This window comes from Dermacentor andersoni, chromosome 2 (assembly GCF_023375885.2).
Source record: "Dermacentor andersoni chromosome 2, qqDerAnde1_hic_scaffold, whole genome shotgun sequence".
Lineage (NCBI taxonomy): Eukaryota > Metazoa > Arthropoda > Arachnida > Ixodida > Ixodidae > Dermacentor > Dermacentor andersoni.
Genome location: NC_092815.1, coordinates 150,359,519 through 150,378,523, shown reverse-complemented (window position 1 = coordinate 150,378,523; position 19,005 = coordinate 150,359,519). Strand labels below are relative to the sequence as shown.

Genomic DNA, 19,005 nt, shown 5'->3' with positions numbered 1-19,005 from the left:
CTACGTGTGTCCCCCTTTGCTCTCATGGGCGTGAACTTCGGCCTCTCAAACTTGGAGCCAAATTCACCCTTTTGACCGTCCTTAGCTCCGCGAGCCCGACGCGTCACAAACTCCTCGGCTAGCTCAGCGGCTCGAGCCACCGTACTAACGTCTGGCCTATCCAAGACCCAGTACCGCACGTTCTCAGGTAACCGACTATAAAACTGTTCTAGCCCGAAACACTGCAGAACTTTCTCGTGATCACCCAACGCTTTCTCTTCTTTGAGCCACTCCTGCATGTTTGACATAAGCCTGTAGGCAAACTCTGTATATGACTCACTTTTACCTTTCTCATTTTCCCGAAACTTCCGACGGAACGCCTCCGCTGACAGCCTGTATTTTTTTAGCAGACTCGATTTAACTTTGTCGAAATCCTCTGCCTCCTCTCTATTCAAGCGAGCGACTACGTCGGCCACCTCGCCGGGTAACAAAGTGAGGAAGCGCTGTGGCCACGTTTCCCGAGAGAACCCCTGCTTCTCGCACGTTCGCTCAAAGTTAACCAGGAACAAACCAATGTCCTCTCCAAGCTTAAACGGCCGCATCAGGTCAGTCATTTTGAACAATACTCGTTCTCCTGCACCGCGTGCCTGACTTCCATTACGAGCGCGTTCCATCTCTAACTCGAGACGCTTCATTTCCAAAGCGTGTTGACGGTCGCGCTCTCTTTCTTTCTCTTGTTGCTCTCGTTCTATCTGCTCTTTACGTTCACGCTCTTGTCTTTGTGCCGTTTCCCTCTCCTCAATGGTCTCAAGGCATTCCAACAGCTCGTCATCCTCAGCTTCTAACTCAAGAATAGCCCTTAGCAGTTCTGGTTTTCTGAGTTTGTCTGAGACATCCAGACCCAACTCTCTTGCAAGTTCCAGCAATTTCGGTTTGCGCAACGACTTCAAATCCATGGCTGCTCTGAATGCTGCTTTCTCTACTGCCTACTATTGTCTTGCCGCAAACTAACCCGGCAGCAACGACAACCACAATTACCAGCTCTGTTTCTGACACTAACAAAAGCCTGGCAAAACTGTCCCGCACTCACCAAACCTCGCAGCCAAGAATTCAGCGCAATCGTTCCGCTGCAGGCAACCAGTCATCACACAGGGCTCGTTGCACTGCTCCCGGATGGTCGTTGTGCTGCTCAGCATACAGTCAACCGCATATCTTCGCTGCTGGCCTCCGTTGTCGCGATCTCACCGCTGGCAGACAGTTGTTGGAACCTCAGTGCTGACGCCCGTTATTGCAAAGGGGTCGCAAGCCCCAAGGGTAGCGTTGGCCTGGCGGCCTGGGGCACAACTGGAAGCATCCGAAGGTCCCGGCAAAGCATGAGTCGACTGCTAACAGAACAACTTGTTTATTCTAGCATCGCAAAAGAGCGGCCGGTCAGGTCGACCGAAGTGGAGAGACGGGAGAGCACGTTACTCAACAGAAGAAATCGGAGCCTCTCTGATGGCGTCCGGGGGCAGCTGCTCTTATACTCTCGGCGTCGCGGGCAAGAAGGAAGGTCACGGGATGAGACCACGTGACGGCGGGCACGGACAGGCTGAGAGACACGTTGAGACGAGTGTAGTGACGCATCCGCCAAGCCGGCGCCTGTCAGACCTCCTCGCTTCACACTTGGGGAGCTCCTCTTCCCGGCTGCCGCGCTTTGACAAGCGTGGGCACACACACACACACGCACACACGAAGACACGTGGCACTGAAACACGCCTAGACGCGCTTGGCGGGGAGGCTTTGCGGGAGCTCCGAACGGGCCAAAATGTCCGCCGCTTTGAGCGAAGCCCCGGCGTCCGTTGCATCCGCGCCTGCTATACCGCGCGTCGTAGGCGAAACGTAACAAACCACAATCATCGCAGACCCAACCAGGAGCGATGACCTCAGGAGCGATGGCCAGGGCCCTGTAACGCCACAATTCCGTCGACCACCGCCTTTGACGCCAGCACGCCCACCCGTCGCCCAGCGCAGCTATCCGAGGAAGACAGACGTTTGGCGCACTCCTGACCACCGCCCGCTCTGCTACCGCTGCGGAGAAGCGGGTCACATCAACCGCCGATGCCCATACCGGGCGATGGGACTCCGATTCGCCGTTAACGCGCCGCGACCACAGATTGACGAACGACCTCGCAATATCGCCGACTACCTCACCGCCACTCAGTGGAGACCTCGACGACCGTCCCCTTCGCCGTCACCAGGCCGCTACCTGTCGCTCCAGCGCCGACCATACACTGGCCCAGCCCGGGGCCGGTCCGTCAGCCCATATCCGGAAAACGAAAAGCAGTAACCGATGGAAGTCCGGTTGCTGTTCGTCGAACTGACGAAGATGCTCCGCCGCCGACGAAGATGCCGAAAAGACTATCTAGACGACATAACAATGACGACATACCGCCGTCCCGACGAAGTCTGGTAGCAAAGAACACGCTGATGAAAGACGACCTGACGACGCGACGTTCCAGCCACAGGTCAACGCGACGCAGCCGTGATCCGACGCCAAGACGTAACTGTAACGCAAGACAAAGAACCACCGACCCCGACGTGCTTCTCCATGGCCACGCATTCACTGCCTTATTCTACACAGGGGCCGATTACTCCGTCATGAGTGGACACATCGCAGCCCAGTTGAAGAAGGTTAAGGCTGCATGGGAGAGCCCCCAAATTCGGACCGCTGAAGGACACCTCATTACGCCGACTGAATCTGCACGGCAAGAATTACCGTTCTTAGAGGACTTACCCTGCCACCTTCGTTATCCTCCAACAGTGGCCACGAGACGTCATTCTTGGCATAGACTTCCTGAACCAACACGGCGCAATCATCGACCTGAAGTGGAAATCGATAAAGCTGTCGCAAGATCAAGCCATACCAACGCAGAGCTCTCGTGGTCACTACGCCTTGAGTGTGCTCGAAGATCAAGTGAGCATCCCGCCGCGCTCCAGCATTTGTTATTTCCGTTGGCACCGGAACACCCGCTGATGTAGAGGGCGTCATCGAGGGCGACTAGCATGTACTACTCGACCGTGAAATTTGCGTCGCAACAGGGATCGCTCGACTCCACGAAGGGAAAGCGGAAGTGATGCTAACCAAATTCAGCCAAGAGTTCAAGCCCATCAGCAAGGGCACGACAATCGCGCACATCGAGGACATTATGGAAACGATCTATGCCTTTGTCCTCTCCCATTCTGCGCATCTACCCCGCCGACCATAGTCCCCGAACCAGACTTCGACGTAAATCCAAGTCTCCCCATGACCAAGCACCTACAGCTCAAAAGTCTTCTCCGACGATACAAAGACTGCCTTTCGACGTCATCGAGGATTCTACAAACACCGGTTGCAAAGTATCGCATAATAACCGAAGAGTGCGCTCAACCACTCCGCCAGCACCCTTACCTATATGGCAGGCCATTGAAAGTCGTTAGCGACCATCACGCATTGTGTTGGCAAGCTAACTTAAAGGACCCTTCAAGATGGCTGGCGTGGTGGACCTTTAGACTGCAAGAATATGACGTCACGGTAATCTACAATCCGGACGAAAACACTCTGACGCCGACTGCCTATCACGCGCTCCCATCGATCCCCCGCTGCAAGACGACGAGGACGACGACGCCTTCCTCGGAATAATAAGCGCGGAAGACTTCACTAAACAGCAATGAGCAGACCCGGTGGTAAATGGCCTCGTCGAGTATTTGGAAGGGAACACCGCCGTAATCCCTAGGGCACTTAAGGGCGGATTGTCTTCGTTCATGTTACAAAACAACCTGATCCTAAAGAAGAACTTCTCACCAGTCCGCGCCAGCTACCTTCTTGCTGTTTCGGCAGCGCTGCGTCCACAAGCACTGCGCGCCTTCCATGACGATCCGATCGCTGGGCACCTCAGATTCTCCCGAACGCTGTCGAGGATACAGGAAAGGTATTACTGGCCGCGTCTGACCGCCACGTCGTGCGTTACGTCAAGACATACCGAGACTGTCAGCGACGCAAAACACAACCGACAGGGCCAGCAGAATTACTACAGCCGATCAAACCACCTTGCCGACCATTTCAGCAGATCGGGATGGATTTGTTGGGACCGTTTCAAGCGTCAACATCCGCAAATAAGTGGATCGTCGTGGTGACGGACTATCTCACCCGCTTCGCTGAAACTAAAGCTCTACCGATTGCCGCAGCAGAACATGTAATTATCAGAGGATTCCTGGAAGAAATTAACATTCTGATAGGGGGTTTTTACTGGCCATCAGGGAGCGATGACACGTTTTTTAAACAATTTAATTAATTTTTGTCCCTATTGGAACCATTCATGTAGCATACTGCTTGCTGTTGATTTCAACATGCCGTCCATCAATTGGGTGTACAATTTTCCATATGCTCTTTCTCGAACAGCAGAACCCCTTCTGGATCTCATCTTACTTCATGACTTTGCCCAGCTAGTGAAACAACCCACCCGAATTTAGAACAATGTGTCATCTATATTTGACTTGTTCCTTGTCAGCACAGCGATTCTACAAGGAAATCCTGAAATCCACATTTTTCAAGGCATTTCAGATCATAATATTATATGTAACGCAATGCATCGCAATGCAACTGAGTATTCTTTTATAACAAGAAACGCGTGAATGTGTTTTCTCTGTCTTTTCTTGTGCTAGTGATGTTGGTGTGTTAGACGCACTGGATAGCTCATTTTCCGGCTTTTGTTACTCCTTGTGATTCTAACCAATGTTCAATTTTATTTTAAAATGTATTTTATTTAAAATTATTTAATTTTAATATGTATTAATGACTTCGTACCCCATAGGCGAAAGATATTGCAGCATTCTAACTCCAAAAAAAAAAAAACAAATTGCCCGACTTGGACGAAAGTTGAAATCAGTACGAAAACAGCATAAAGGACACCCGTCCACGGCCAACGCAAACAAAATGAAAAGCTTCCGTGTTCTACTGAAAGACAGCATGTGTCTTTCTCATAATGTGTCCTTGAAAAATTTTAAGCCGATTCCCAGGAAAATATTGCCATAACATTGCTCCCAAAAAACAAACCGTGCATAGCATGTACCTCAACGATGTAGTCACAGCTGACAACTCTGACATTGCAAACACCCTTAATGTATATTTTCATTCTATGTTTAGACGCGATGTTGGCTTAAACCCATATTTTACGACTATGATGACCTGCCGGCTAATGATAACGTTTTGGTTTGAGAGAAAGGTGTACTTCTGCTGTTACTAAACCTAGATTCTAAGAAGCGACCCGGTGTAAATGGCATACCAAACTGTTTTTAATAGGGTATGCCGAATGGTACGCACAATACCTGACCCTCATATTTAACAAATCACTGACATGCGCTGAACTTCTATCCGAATGGAATATACCCAAATAACACATATCTTAAAAACTAACGACCTTTCGCTACCCGCGTTATTTAGACCAATTTCACTGCTGTGCACATGCGCGCAATCACTGCAGCATATCATTGCCAAGCACATCTCCGTTTTCTTTTTGTTAGTAAGACAGTAATTGATACGTGGCAATACGGGAGCGAGTGCAAAATGTTAATGTTTAGCGAGAGTCAAGTTTTCTTCATATAATGTCACCTACGCTGATCCATCTGTGTTGTGATATTTAAAAATACATATATAAAATGGCATCCCTCGGAGTCTATGTGTACAGAAAAGCTGCAATCTCTACGACTACTGACGTGCAGTGTTAGAAACCATGATCAAGTGCTGCCTGCTTGTCCTACTTTGTGCATCGGCTACGGCATCAAATGGTAAGAAAATATAGAGGTGAATTAGAATAATTTTGCCGATTTACTTAATTTTGTATAGTTTAATACACAGAATTAATGTTACAGCGACCTTTCATTTCGTGAATGCGTGTTACTCACAAGCGTCAAGCTGCTACTGCCTTCTTCCGCATTGCGCACACAATGCTTTCAAAATGATTTGATTGTGTATAGGTGTGCCGGTTTTTCTTTCAAAGATAATTTTTCTGTTTCATGTCCGTTTTTCGTTTTTTTTAAGTGTAAAGTGCCGTTAGGACAGATGGTAGTCCGCTGTAAGAAACTGCACAGTATTTATTGTTTCAAACAATTTCTCGATGTACTTTTCACACTGCTCATTTTCTCCTTCCTCCTCTTCTGGAGTCTTTTTTGTTAGCTTGTGTCCAGCGCTTGGAGACGACTTCAGGCTCGGTCGATTCGCGCTCGGCGTGCCGATGCTTGCGTCGCTGCGCACTCCTTCTCACTCGGCGGTCGGCGTCTCGATCACGAGAAGAACTTGGTACATCCATAGCGCACACAGCAGCCGTCAGAAATGCCAGAGGAGGTCAACCCCACGCGCCTCCACCTATCCGACTCCTCCATGACACTTAGCCTCCGTTCCAGTTTCCCTCTTCGCTACTGTTTCTGTATATATAGTTGCGCTTAACTTTTCTAGCGCCGCTTGCACCGCTATTCGCGGAGCACCATCAAATGGGTACAAAATGACGTCAAAAGTTCAACTGCGTCACTGCGAAGCGAGCTTTAAAGGTGCGACGCCGACTCGTCGTATCCGTCAGTGCCATCGAGATTGCAATCAGCGGACTGTCGAGCATGCGTTTCATTCATCGGCTCCGGGTTGCAGGTACGGTATTCGACGATATCAAGACAAGGACCTCGGTGAAGTGTTACGAAACACATAATTATGTCACGTTGCACGACCCAGCCGAAGGAAGAGAAAGTAGAGGTGTGCACGAGGAGTGCACCGCTACCGGGTGGCCTTGCATGACCGTCCTGTGCCTTGCTCTACGCTAACCATCTATCATCTTGTAAATAAACTCATTCCATTCCTAAAAATTTTGGTTGACGTGCTGGGTAGATCACACTGGGCGACCGAGCTATACTACCCCTTGGAGCAGTTGCATGCATTGAGCAATACTACCGAGTTGCATAGATTAGGTTAGCTATATTCGCTTTATATGCAAGTTGCCTATTTATGAATCAAGGAGGAGGAGGAGGAGTAAGCTTTTATTATACAACCAGCACTTTATGATGGCCGAGCCTAAGCCACCCATGAGGGGATGTCGAGGGCTTGCCTTGCCGCCACCTTACGGCCGTGCTGGGTCGCCCAGGTTAGGTCGTCGAGGACGGGGCTCCGCAGAGTCTCACGCAACCTCGACGAGAGGGTCATGGCGTTATTGTGCGTGTACTGTGCCGGGCACACGCACAGCATATGCGGAGGCGTAGCCGGGTGAGTGCCACAGCACCGGCAGTGGGGGGTAGTGTAAACGTCTGGGAATATAAGGTGGAGGTGGGCGGGTGAAGGTTACGTGTTTGTTTGTAGCACACCCATGGTGGTAGCCTGGGCCCGGCTGAACTTGGGGGCACTTGGGGCAAGGCTCGGTGACTGAGGTAAAAGGCCTTAACGAGATCACTATAAGTGGTCAGAATGTCTCTGGTGTCCAACTCGACTTCAGTGCCTCCGGTGCGGTTGACTAGGCCTTGCGCAATTGAGTGGCTCACCTCGTTGAGGTTGGGGAGATATGGGTGGACAGGTCCCGCATGGGCTGGAATCCATGTCAGGGAGATCATGCTGTTTTTAGAGTGTGGTGCCTGGCAGAGGATGCGAAGGGCTTGAAGAGAAATACGGCCTTTGCTGAAGTTAGTGACGACTGAGCGAGGGTCACACGCGATGGTGTGACAGGCGGGACCTAGAGTGGCCAGGGCGATGGCCACTCTTTCAGCCGTCTCGGCAGTGGGGCTAGTGACGCTGGAAGCGTGGTATAGGACTCCATCGCGTGTGGCGAAAGCCACAAATTGTGTGCTATGGGAGCTGCATCAACAAATGTGACGCCATGTACGTGAGCAAGGGCTTTTATGATCAAATAACAAAAAAGTATTTTTACGGCACGATTGTCTAACTTCCAGAGCCCAATTTTATTTCTGGGGACAAAACAGTTCGTGTGGAACTTCTGGGTGCATGAGACGTGTTGACTCCCACGAAAGTTTTGTGTAACTTCTGTTGCGGGAATATAAAATAAGACGGAGGTCACCTCTTTCAATTCTGCTATGGATTTAGCACACGGCCTTGCCGTGCCTCTTTCCTCGTTGGAAAGCAATACTAATGAACATCCTTTCGAATGTGACCTTGAGCAGCAACACGCCTTCCCCCCGCATATTGCTACACTCTATCACAGTGGTTTCTTGCAGCACTGTGGAACCTGCAGCACTATTCAGCTAACAGTAAGGTAAAACGCCCCTCAAGATATGTTTGTCCGCGCCGCGTTATCCGTTCAGCGTCTGCGTGTCACCCTGTCGATAGATGCACAATGGTTCGTGGATTGAAGCATGAAATCCTTTGACATTGTAACAAAAAGCTGCTTTTACATAAATGTGACACCCGGACTTCTTCATATATTATGTTTTCTCAACAACTATTTGTTGCCTCATAAGCCAGTAGCAACGGCGAACGTCATCATGAATACTCAACCGCGCCATATCGTCTGCTGGGCGTGTATTTGGCGTATGCTCACCATTGTCATCTGGTGCCGCAAAGAGCGAAGTGTTAAAATTGATGCATTGAATTCAGCATTTTTAGCGTTCGGCCTCGTCAACGCATAACCATTGCTATTGCGGTGGAGCTATCACTCAGACAACTTTATGCCTGTGCACCAATCCTACATCAGCGTTAAAATAATAAGCTGATCTTAAGAAAAACGGCACAACACAGCTCATGATTTTTCCTTAGTGTGAGATGAGACTGAGGGATGAGAGTTTACCATTTATTTTTTACTGTCCGGCCGTACAGCCAGTGACACGAGCGAATTTGAACCGATGTGACGATCTGGGCTGTTGGGCGCTGCCATGTTGCTACGTAAGCGTTATTATGGTGGCTAATGCGGCAAAGCATGCTGTGTTCGTTCACTCCTTTGTTTTCTGTCCTCCATCCGCTTTTGTGCTGTATATTTAATGGCTAATACGGTTACGAGCGGTAAGTGTCACAGTAATTGGCGGTGTAGGCCTAACATGTCAACTATAGCTGTACCGTGTCATGTACCATGCAAAAATAAAACTACATAACCTGGTCAATATATCGCAGTTACGCCCGGGACTATATTGCACTGCGCAATGATATTCCCTCAGCTAACCCTCTCAGCACCTTCGACACTGCTGCAAATTACTTGTCAGATGGAGTACAGGTGGAAGCTACTTTTTGCCGATTGGTGCCATTTTTAGTAAATAATATATCTAAAACGAGATTTTATAGGATATCTTAGCATAGGTGATGCAGTAGCGTATTCTCATGTAGTAGTGACGGTGAAGAGAGCAGCGAAACCGGGAATAACGAAACTAGCGTTTTATTGGAGGAACTGGAGCGCTCAAAAACAGGCTACACTCAAAGAACGGCGACAGCGGCGACCACAGCCGACGATCGCCAAAAGCCTGATCAGCGGGTCAAGCGCGTTGGCGTTTACACATCAGTCATCGAAGGTTCCAGAGTAATCGCTGGTGCCCGCACGTCTTCCAGAAAGTTCTACACCATACGCGTCGTGCATACATGAAATCAAATTACACAAAGTTCCCTTACGGCAGACAGCAAAAAGAACCATCGATAACATTCGAGAAACAGCCAATACGTGCTGGCGCGTCCCGCGCTCAGCGATAGCAATTGTTAGACGGTAAAAAACGGTCACACGAAAAAGACAAAGTGTGCGTTTCAGAACGCCCCTATCAGAAAGCATCGCCCCGATGCTACAAGCCAAACGGGAGAGCTATAAACAAAAAGGGCACTTAATAAACAAAATCAACAGAACCACAAAGAAGCACTGTCCAAAGTACCACAGTCCGAAAAAAGTCCGAAGTTCTGCTATGTAATGTCTCAATGTTCGCTAGCGCTGGTAGAACTGCTTAAGTCACACAGCATGGAATATTTCAGGTTGTGAGCGGCACTGCTGTGATAGCAAAATGCCGTCTCGCACGACCTCATATTCGAGTGCACCAATGTGGCGGATGAACTTGTGGAGCTGAAATAGCGGCGTAATAGTTTCTCACTGAGTCCTCGTCAGCGTATCGTGGTCCAAACCCAAACACGGTAGCCGGGCTGGTATTCGAAGTAAGCAGCGTCGAAGGTTGTAGTGTCGGCTGTCGGTCCTCTGCTGGTTCCTGATGCGCAGGTGGGCGAGCTGTCGGGCTTGATGGGGCGTAACGCTTGATCTTCCGACAGCGTTATCGACTTCGACTTCAGGTCGATGATTGCGCCGTGTCAGTTCAGGAAGTCAATGCCGAGAATGACGTTTAGTGAATACTGTTGCAGGATAAAGAAAGTGACAGGGTATGTACGGTCATCAATGGTAATTTTTGTCGTACTGATTCCAGTCGGTGTTGTGCGGTGTCCTCCAGCCGTCCGAATTTGAGGGCCTTCCCATGCAGTCTTAGCTTTCTTCAACTGTGCGGCGATGGTTCCACTCATGACAGAGAAGTTGGCTCCTGTGTACATTAAGGCGGTGACTGCGTGGTCATCGAGAAGCATGTCGAGGTCGGTGGTTCTTTGATTTGCGTTGCAGTTCTGCATTGGCGTCGTATCGCGGCTGCGTCGTGTTGACTTGAGGCTAGTACGTGCCGTCATCAGGTCGTCTTTCGTCGGCGTATTCTTTGCTTCTAGAATTCGTCGGAATGGCGGCGTCTCGTTGATATGTCGTCGAGACAAGGTTTTCGGCGTCTTCGTCGACAGCGGAGGATCTCCGTCAGTTCGACGAACAGCAGCTGCACGTCCAGCGGTTGGTGCTTCTAGTTTTCCGGATATGGGCTCGTAGACCGGCCCCGGGCTGGGCCAGAGTATGGTCGGCGCTGCTGAGACAGGTGGCCTGGTAGAGGCGAATGGCATGGTCATCGAGAACTCCACTGATCGGTGGCGAGGTAGTCGGCGATGTCACGAGGGCACTCTCCAAGCTATGGATGCGGCGCGTTCACGGCGAACCCTATCAGCGCCAAGTCGTGGTATGGGCATCGGCGGTACACATGGACGGCTTCTCCGCAGCGATAGCACAGCGGGCGCTAGTCGCGGGCTCGCCTAATGTCCGTCTGCCTCGCGTAGCTCATCTGGGCGACGGGTGGGCGCGCTGGCGGCGTCGGCGGTGGACGACGGAATTGCGGTGTTACAGGGCTCTGGTGCGGACGCAGATAGAGACCTTGACGGCGGCCGGCTGCGGCGTAGGTGATCGCTTCCAGCACGGGAGGCGGAGATTCGGGCTTCACTTTGGGAACGCCCAGTGACCGTCGAACTTCGTTTTTGGACATGTCAGTGACCGAGGACATCTGAGTTTGCGACGCAGGTAACGTCTTGCGCAGCTCTTCGAGTACAATAGCCGTGATGGTTTCCTGGAGGTCAACGAAGCCTAGTGATTGGATGGCGCGCTGCGGCTTGAGTACTTGGTGGTTACACTTGCCAGTGGGCATTTCAAGATTTTTCTCGATCGGCATTGCCTCTGTCAAGAACGGAGCCACAATCTTCGGTGGGTTGCGGATCATTCCGGCGAAAAGTACTTCCTTTACGCATCGCATCAAGAAGCGGACTTTTTTCTCTTCTGTCATTTCCGGGTGGACGTGCGGGAAAAGACGGGTCATCTCTTCCGTGAAGATGGCAATGGTCTCATTGTGTAGTTGCCCTCGAGTTTCTAGCCGAACTTCGGTCCTTTGTTTTCGAACAACGCTCCTGAAGGTGCTCAGGAAAGTACTGCGGAACAGGTCCCACGTTGTAAGGGCGGACTCCCGTTCGCCGAACCAAGTCCTCGTGGCATCTTCTATAGAGAAGTACACATGGCGTAGCTTATCCCCAGAAGTCTAGTTGTTGAAGGTCAATAACCTTCGAAGGTTTCGAGCCAGATTTCCAGATCTTGCAACGTAGCTCCACGGAAGGCAGGGGGCGTTCTGGGTTGTGGAAACACGGTGGATGGTGCTGGAGCTGCCATTGTGGTTGTTCAGCTGGAGACGGTCTTCCTGGTCGTATCAGGGAGGAGTCCGTACTCCGGGAGCAGTCCTTGCTGACTGCAGCTAGCTCGCTGATCTGAACGCACTAGCCCATGAATGCACTAGCACCTCCACCAGATGTGACGTAGCAGTGACGCTGAAGAAAGCAGCAAAATGGGGAATAACGAACCTAACGTTTTATTGGGCGAAACTGTGCTATCAAAAACAGGGTACACTCAAAGAACGGTGGCAGCGGCAACACAGTTGACGATCGTTGAAAATTACATCAGCGGATCAAGCGTGTCAGCTTTTATACATCAGTCACCGATGTTTCCAGAGTATTCGCTGGTGCCCGCGTGTTTTCCAGAAAGTTCTACACCATTCGCATCGCGCATATATGAAATCAGATTACTCAAGGTTCCGTGACAACAGACAGCAGAACGAACCATCGATAACATTCGAGAAACTTCCGAAACGTGCGGGCGTGTCCCGCGCTGAGCGATAACATTTGTTAGATGGTGAAAAGCGGTCACACGAAAAAGGCAAACAAGTACACGTGTCAGTATTTTAAAGCTTTTAATATCGACGAAGCACAAAAGTTCACTCCGCAATGAAATGGCAGTAAATGCCATATCTGGCCTCGTGGTGGAATGAGGATGTTAAGAAGTTGTGTGAAGCCGAAGACAAACAAAGGGACACAATGAGTCCATGCTCAAAATTGCAAAAGCTGGTCAAATTGAAACATAAACCAAAGGCTAGGGGAATATTACGGCAAGCAAGTAGAGCAAGGTTCGTGAAATTTCTATCGGGGAGGAGCTCCTACACACCAGAAACGAGAATCTGGAGTGCACTTAGAAGGCTAAAAGCAAACGATACCCATTGGCTGCCTTTCGTGAATGACTAAAGAGACAGCCTAAAAGACCAGGCAGGTGCTCTTGGCGAAGAATACGAGCATGTGCCTAGCACTATGCACTATTCACTGTCATTACTTAAACACGAAGCAATAGAACATAGGGCACTCGACCGCGGATGCAGAGAAAACGAAGTGTTTTTAAGACATTGCCGAGCGCACAGCTGCCATGGATGCATACAGAAGCTCTTTGCCCCTAGCTGACAGGATCGTGTACGGCATCAATAAGTACATGCAGACTGACACATCAATGACTTTTTGAGCACTTTTGAACCAAGCTTGACTTCCGGATGCCTCCCAGCAGCATGGAAAGAGCTACCATTGTCCCAATATTGAAGCATGGCAAATACTCACTTTCGATAATAAGTTACCGCCCGGTGGCGCGGACAAGGTGCCTACTGAGGCTCTTAAAAAGACTTGAAATTGCTGTTGCACTTCCTCGAACGCAACAAGTTTCTTGACCCTTATATGCAGGGATTCAGCGAAGGGCGGCTAACAACTGGCCACGTCGTACGCGTCGACGATAGTATTGTGAGGCATTTGCAAATAAACAGTGTGTTTCAAAGTTTGTTTTCTTGAAATGGATAAATCGTACGACATCACGTGGCTCTATGAAATCCTGCGCGATCTGTTGAGAACGCGTACCCGGGGAAAGATAAAGATGTTCATTTAAAGTTACTTATCAAACCGTGCATTTCGTATTCAAATTCGTAATGATTTGCCAGGTCACTTATTCAAGAAACTGGTATGCCACATATTGGCCTAATCACGTGTACCCTTTCTTATTGTAAAAATGAGTTCTTTGCTTTCCTTTATTCCACAGAAAAGGTGTTAGTCTGCACATCTTGCTCATGTGCAGATACGATATAAACCGTGTTACCTCACAATGTGTGAGGGGCACTTTGAGCTTGACAATAACAAAGTGTCACATTGTCTAATGAAAATGCTCTTAGCGAAATCCACAGGGAAGCACATGTGTCATTTTTGATCAGGATGCGACCCCTCGTCCAAGAGCAGAATATCTAACTCAATTAAATTAAAATTATTTTGCCATCATATCAGCGCATGATAGCCGATGAGCAGCCGATAAAAGCTCCCGCTCCTTAGCTGAAACAAAGCGCTGGATGACTATAACACTTGGGCGGCATTGCAGCGGCATGAAATCCAGCAAAATATAGGTAAACTAAACATTCGCATAGACTTTAGCAGCAACGATACAAAGTTCAGGATAATATAAGGAAAAATAAATGATCAGTAATATAAAGATACAAATCTGCGATATGTTTCGCGGACAAGGAATACAAAAGAAAAGGAAGAAAAGCATTAGAACATGAAAACATATAAACGAGAAAGGGGGAATAATAGTACCCAAATGTGTGGGTTAACGATCTAATTAAAAAGCGATATAACTTTTAGCTAATAATGCTGAGCATTCGCGTAAACAGTATATTTATTCTTCTTGTGTAAATAGCGGTTTCAAGAACAATTTTATTTCTGCAGAAATTTTGAGAAGCCGTTATAAATTCTTTTCTGAGTGCTAGTTATTATCGTTGTTTATATTTTGGAACAAACCATTTATCGGTTTGTCGAGTTGCGTAGGCTTGTTGACGTTTCAATAAATAGGTCATTCAACTGTCCTAACTGTTGTGCTCGACCAATATGCATTTCTCTAAACACGTTACACAAGTGTTCCACGTGTATAAGTATTAGTTGCGTATTATTTTCTCCATAGATTTTAAGCAGCAAAAAAGTATTTTGCACCCGTTAGGGTTACTTGAATTTCACGAAACGGTGGTGAGCCAGGTGACAAACAAAAATTTGACATGAATGTGCGGTATCGCAAATTTTTTTACGAAGTGTGCGTTTTTGCGTGGTCCGAACATTTATTTATTTTTTTCAATAGAAAACAGTTTCATGAAGTACTTTCATGTTTTTTAAAACTGAAAGCCAAGTTAAAATTGCGGAGATTGTAGTATTTTGGGGAAATATTTCGCAAAATGGGCATGGAAGAAAACGTAATTGTTTTCACTGAACTGCCCCTGAAATGTCTTCAAAAAATCTTTTTTTTGCCTCTTTGCTGTGCCCTGGATCTACAACACAAGCCTCAATATGGCACAAATGCTGCTTTGGCCTATGTTCAAACATCGGTAACACAGTAGTAGGCTGCAGAGCGGAAACCGAAGTATACAAAGGAGGCACACAAAGTACACACACAGCGCTGACATTCAACATTATTTTACTATTTTCAACCAACAAACCCAACTGGATACTCTGTCGGTAATGCGCTTAGGTGGTCCATGAAAAAATACGCAGGAGAGCGGACATAATTGAGAGGAATAACTACTTTCCCCAAGCAAATTGCAATCGTAGTAGCGGGCGTTTTCACAGAGAAAAAACATTTCTAAATTTTAGTGTCCCCATTGCAATATTTTGTTTAACGCTTCGACGTCACCTCAGAGCATACTGGCGGGAAATAGGAACCATGGTGGTTCAAATGGTGGTGCGTGCCTGGAGGAACAGTAGCCGTGAACTCCAGAAGTTTGTAAGCATTTAAATCATGGAGGCATGTCTATTGAAGGTACTTGCACATTGCGCGCTCACGGGCTACCAGACGTGCACATATGCGGCCACCTACACTTGAAGTGCTAGAGCGAGTCGCAAGTCGCTTTCAAGAGCGTCAGCTGGGAGCACCACTGCACGACACACGTTCAGTCACGTGGAACCAGTGAAAAAAGACGAATACTCTTGGTGAATATTGTTTATAGGCACGCTTACTGAGCTTATTTTACTGTTTGGGTTATATGTTTCTACATTTATTCCCGCTATTCGGGCCAGAGAGGGGGTACTCTACAAACTTCTTGTTGGAATACGCAGCACAGGGCCTTTATGAGGTTAAGCCTGAAGAAACCAACAAGTAAAGCTGTTTATTATTGGGGGCATTATGCTACGTATGTCAATGATGTAGTCATTTTTTGTACTATGTTTGATATCGTGTTTGTATGCTGGTTGATCATTCTTATGTTTTGCGGAAATTTTAAAAAGGGCTTTTGCAGATAACATCATTCTAGCCCTTGAGCGCGACTATTGAGAGAGCCAGAAATTACACACACGAGAAATCAAAAGACACATTAAGCTAAATACCATAATTTCACTAATTAACTTATTTATTACTTACCTCACTGCACATATTGCAAATTAATAATTGTAGCTGTTAGTAGGTAAGGCGTATAATCTTGGAAATAATTTACAGAATGGTACTGATTTCGAGACATATGCCATAAACTCGGCCCAATAATGCACTAATGTTTAATTTATTTTTATTGCGATAGAAGATACATAAGCACTGCAGGCGCATTTCGGCCGTCGCCGTGACGTTCCGTATAAAGATCAAGGGGTACAATATCACTGCCCCGCGCCGTATGTCGTATATGTGATCGAAAGCATGGGAGGCTGAGCCATTGATTGCGGCTCAATTCGCGCACGCAAGACAGGAAAGCGAGGAAGAATCCACCGTCTTCTACATAACCGTTTGCAGGACGATAGATTACAAACTTAAGAAAACATTCCGACGGAAGTATAGAATTTCATAGTTAGGTGAGGGCAGAGTACTGAGGTAATAATTCGGAGGTATGTGTAATTATAAAAGAGCATTCAAACACCACTACCTAGGCGAGTGACACGATTGAAAAGTATATTTTGGTAATTAGCGAATTGGCAAAGATCACCTTCATTTGCGCACCAAGTTTAGGGTATCATAACAACGAGCATCACACCTAAGTTTTGTAAGAATATTGACACGTGTACTTATCTTTATCGGGCAACTACGTTTCGCCGCTTAACTGTAATCACACAGCGAGGGACGCGCCTGCATGTATCCGACGTTTCTGGAAAGTTATCGACGCTTCTATCCGCGTGTCTGTTGTCGCCGAACCTTGTGTTATCAGATTTCATCGCGTGACACGAATGGTGTCGAACTTTGTGGAAGACACGCGGGTCCCATCAGTTAATCTGGAACATTCGACGACTGATCTATAAAAGCCGACACGCTTGACCCGCTAATCAGATTTCCGACGATCGCCGACTGTGTTCGCCGCTTTCGTTGTGCTAGAAGTGTAGCCTGTTTTGTGGGCACAAGTTCGCCCAATAAAAGTTAGTTTTCTCGTTCACAGTATTGCTACTGTGTTCTTCTACGTCACCACCCCGTGACATCTGGTGGAGGTGCTTTTCGTCCATGTACAGGACGCCCCCGACAAGCTGTGATCCCAGCCCAGACCACAAACAGAACACCAACGTAGTCCCGGACCACCGAGCAAGCCGCCGTCTTCAACAGCTGCCCCCGGAGCACGGACTTCTACCTGAGAAGACCAAGAAGATTGTGGCCAAGGCAACCGCAATGGCAGCCCCAGCGTCCCCCATCGTGCTGCAGCAGCCCAGGGAACCACCAACGTTCCGCGGTTCCACATTTGAGGACCCGGAAACCTGGCTGGAAACGTATGAGAGGGTCGCTACGTTTAACAACTGGGCAATCGACGACAAGCTACGACATGTCTATTTCGCATTGGAGGACGCCGCCAAGACGTGGTTCGAGAATCGAGAAGCCACCTTGACGACGTGGGACCTCTTCCGAAGCGCCTTCCTGCAAACATTTCAAAGCGTCGTGCGCAAAGAGCGAGCCCAAGCTCTACTGGAGACAAGAGCGCAGCTGCCGAATGAGACGATAGCGATTTTCACTGAGGAAATGAGCCGTCTGTTCCGCCACGCCGACCCAGAAATGTCCGAGGAGAAGAAAGTACGTCTACTGATGCGTGGTGTAAAGGAGGAACTTTTCGCCGGTATGGTAAGAAGCCCACCGAAGACCGTCGACGAGTTTCTTCGTGAGGCGACGAGCATCGAGAAGACACTGGAATTGCGGAACCGGCAATTTGACCGACGCACCAAGCCAACAAGCTACTCCGGAATTCAATCAATGGCCACGGACGATTTATGCGAGACCATCAGGGCCATCGTGCGCGAAGAACTGCGCAAGGTCTTGCCATCGTCGCAGCCTCAAGTGGCCTCGATCGCCGACATCGTGAAAGAAGAGGTGCACCGATCGCTAGGAGTTCCTGAGGTGCAACCACAATTACCGCAGCCCCAGCCAGAAGCGATGACTTACGCCGCCGTCGCACGCCGTCAAGCTCCCCCTCCGCTACAACGCCAGGGCCCTGTAACGCCACAATTCCGTCGTCCACCGCCGCCGCCGCCAGCACGCCCACCCGTCGCCCAGCGCACCTACGCGAGGAAGACGGACATTTGGCGCGCTCCTGATCGCCGCCCGCTCTGCTACCACTGCGGCGAAGCCGGCCATGTGTACCGCCGATGCCCATACCGCGACCTGGGATTGCGAGGCTTCGCCGTGAACGCACAGCGCCCGAGGGAAGGTGAACGCCCTCGTGACATCGCCGACTACCTCGCCGCTACTCAGTGGAGCCCTCGACGACCGTCCCGTTCGCCGTCACCAGGCCGCTACCTGTCGCCGCAGCACCGACCATACACCGGCCCAGCCCGGGGCCGCTCTGCGAGCCCATATCCGGAAAACTAAAAACAGCAACCGATGGAGGTGCGGTTGCTGTTCGTCGAACTGACGAAGATCCTCCGCCGCCGACGAAGACGACGAAGAAACCATCTCGGCGACCTAATGACGACACGCCGCCGTCCCGACGAAGTCAGGAAGCCAAGACTACACCGACGAAAGACGATTTGACGAAGCGACGTTCCAGCTTCAGTTCAACACGACGCAGCCGTGATCCGACGCCACGACCTAACTGCAACGCCAGACAAGGAACCACCGACCTTGACGTGCTTCTCGACGGCCACGCAGTCACTGCCTTAGTCGACACAGGGGCCGATTACTCCGTAATGAGTGGACACATTGCCGCCCAGTTGAAGAAGGTTAAGACTGTATGGGAGGGCCCCCAAATTCGGACCGCTGGAGGTCACCTCATTACGCCGACTGGAATCTGTACGGCAAGAATTACCATTCATGACCGGACTTACCCTGCCACCTTCGTTATCCTGCAACGGTGTTCACGAGACGTCATTCTCGGCATGGACTTCCTGAACCAACACGGCGCAATCATCGACCTGAAGTCGCAGTC

The 19,005-nt window shown here is 49.2% G+C and overlaps 1 long non-coding RNA gene across 1 annotated transcript in view; it reads left to right on the top strand.

Annotated features, from left to right (window-relative positions):
* The first annotated feature begins 5,670 nt into the window (after window positions 1-5,670).
* LOC140215964 (uncharacterized) overlaps window positions 5,671-19,005 on the top strand; it is a 94,538-nt gene continuing 81,203 nt past the window's right edge. Inside the window, exon 1 of the long non-coding RNA XR_011892581.1 lies at window positions 5,671-5,784. This is a non-coding gene — a long non-coding RNA (uncharacterized lncRNA). The remainder of the gene's footprint in view (window positions 5,785-19,005) is intronic.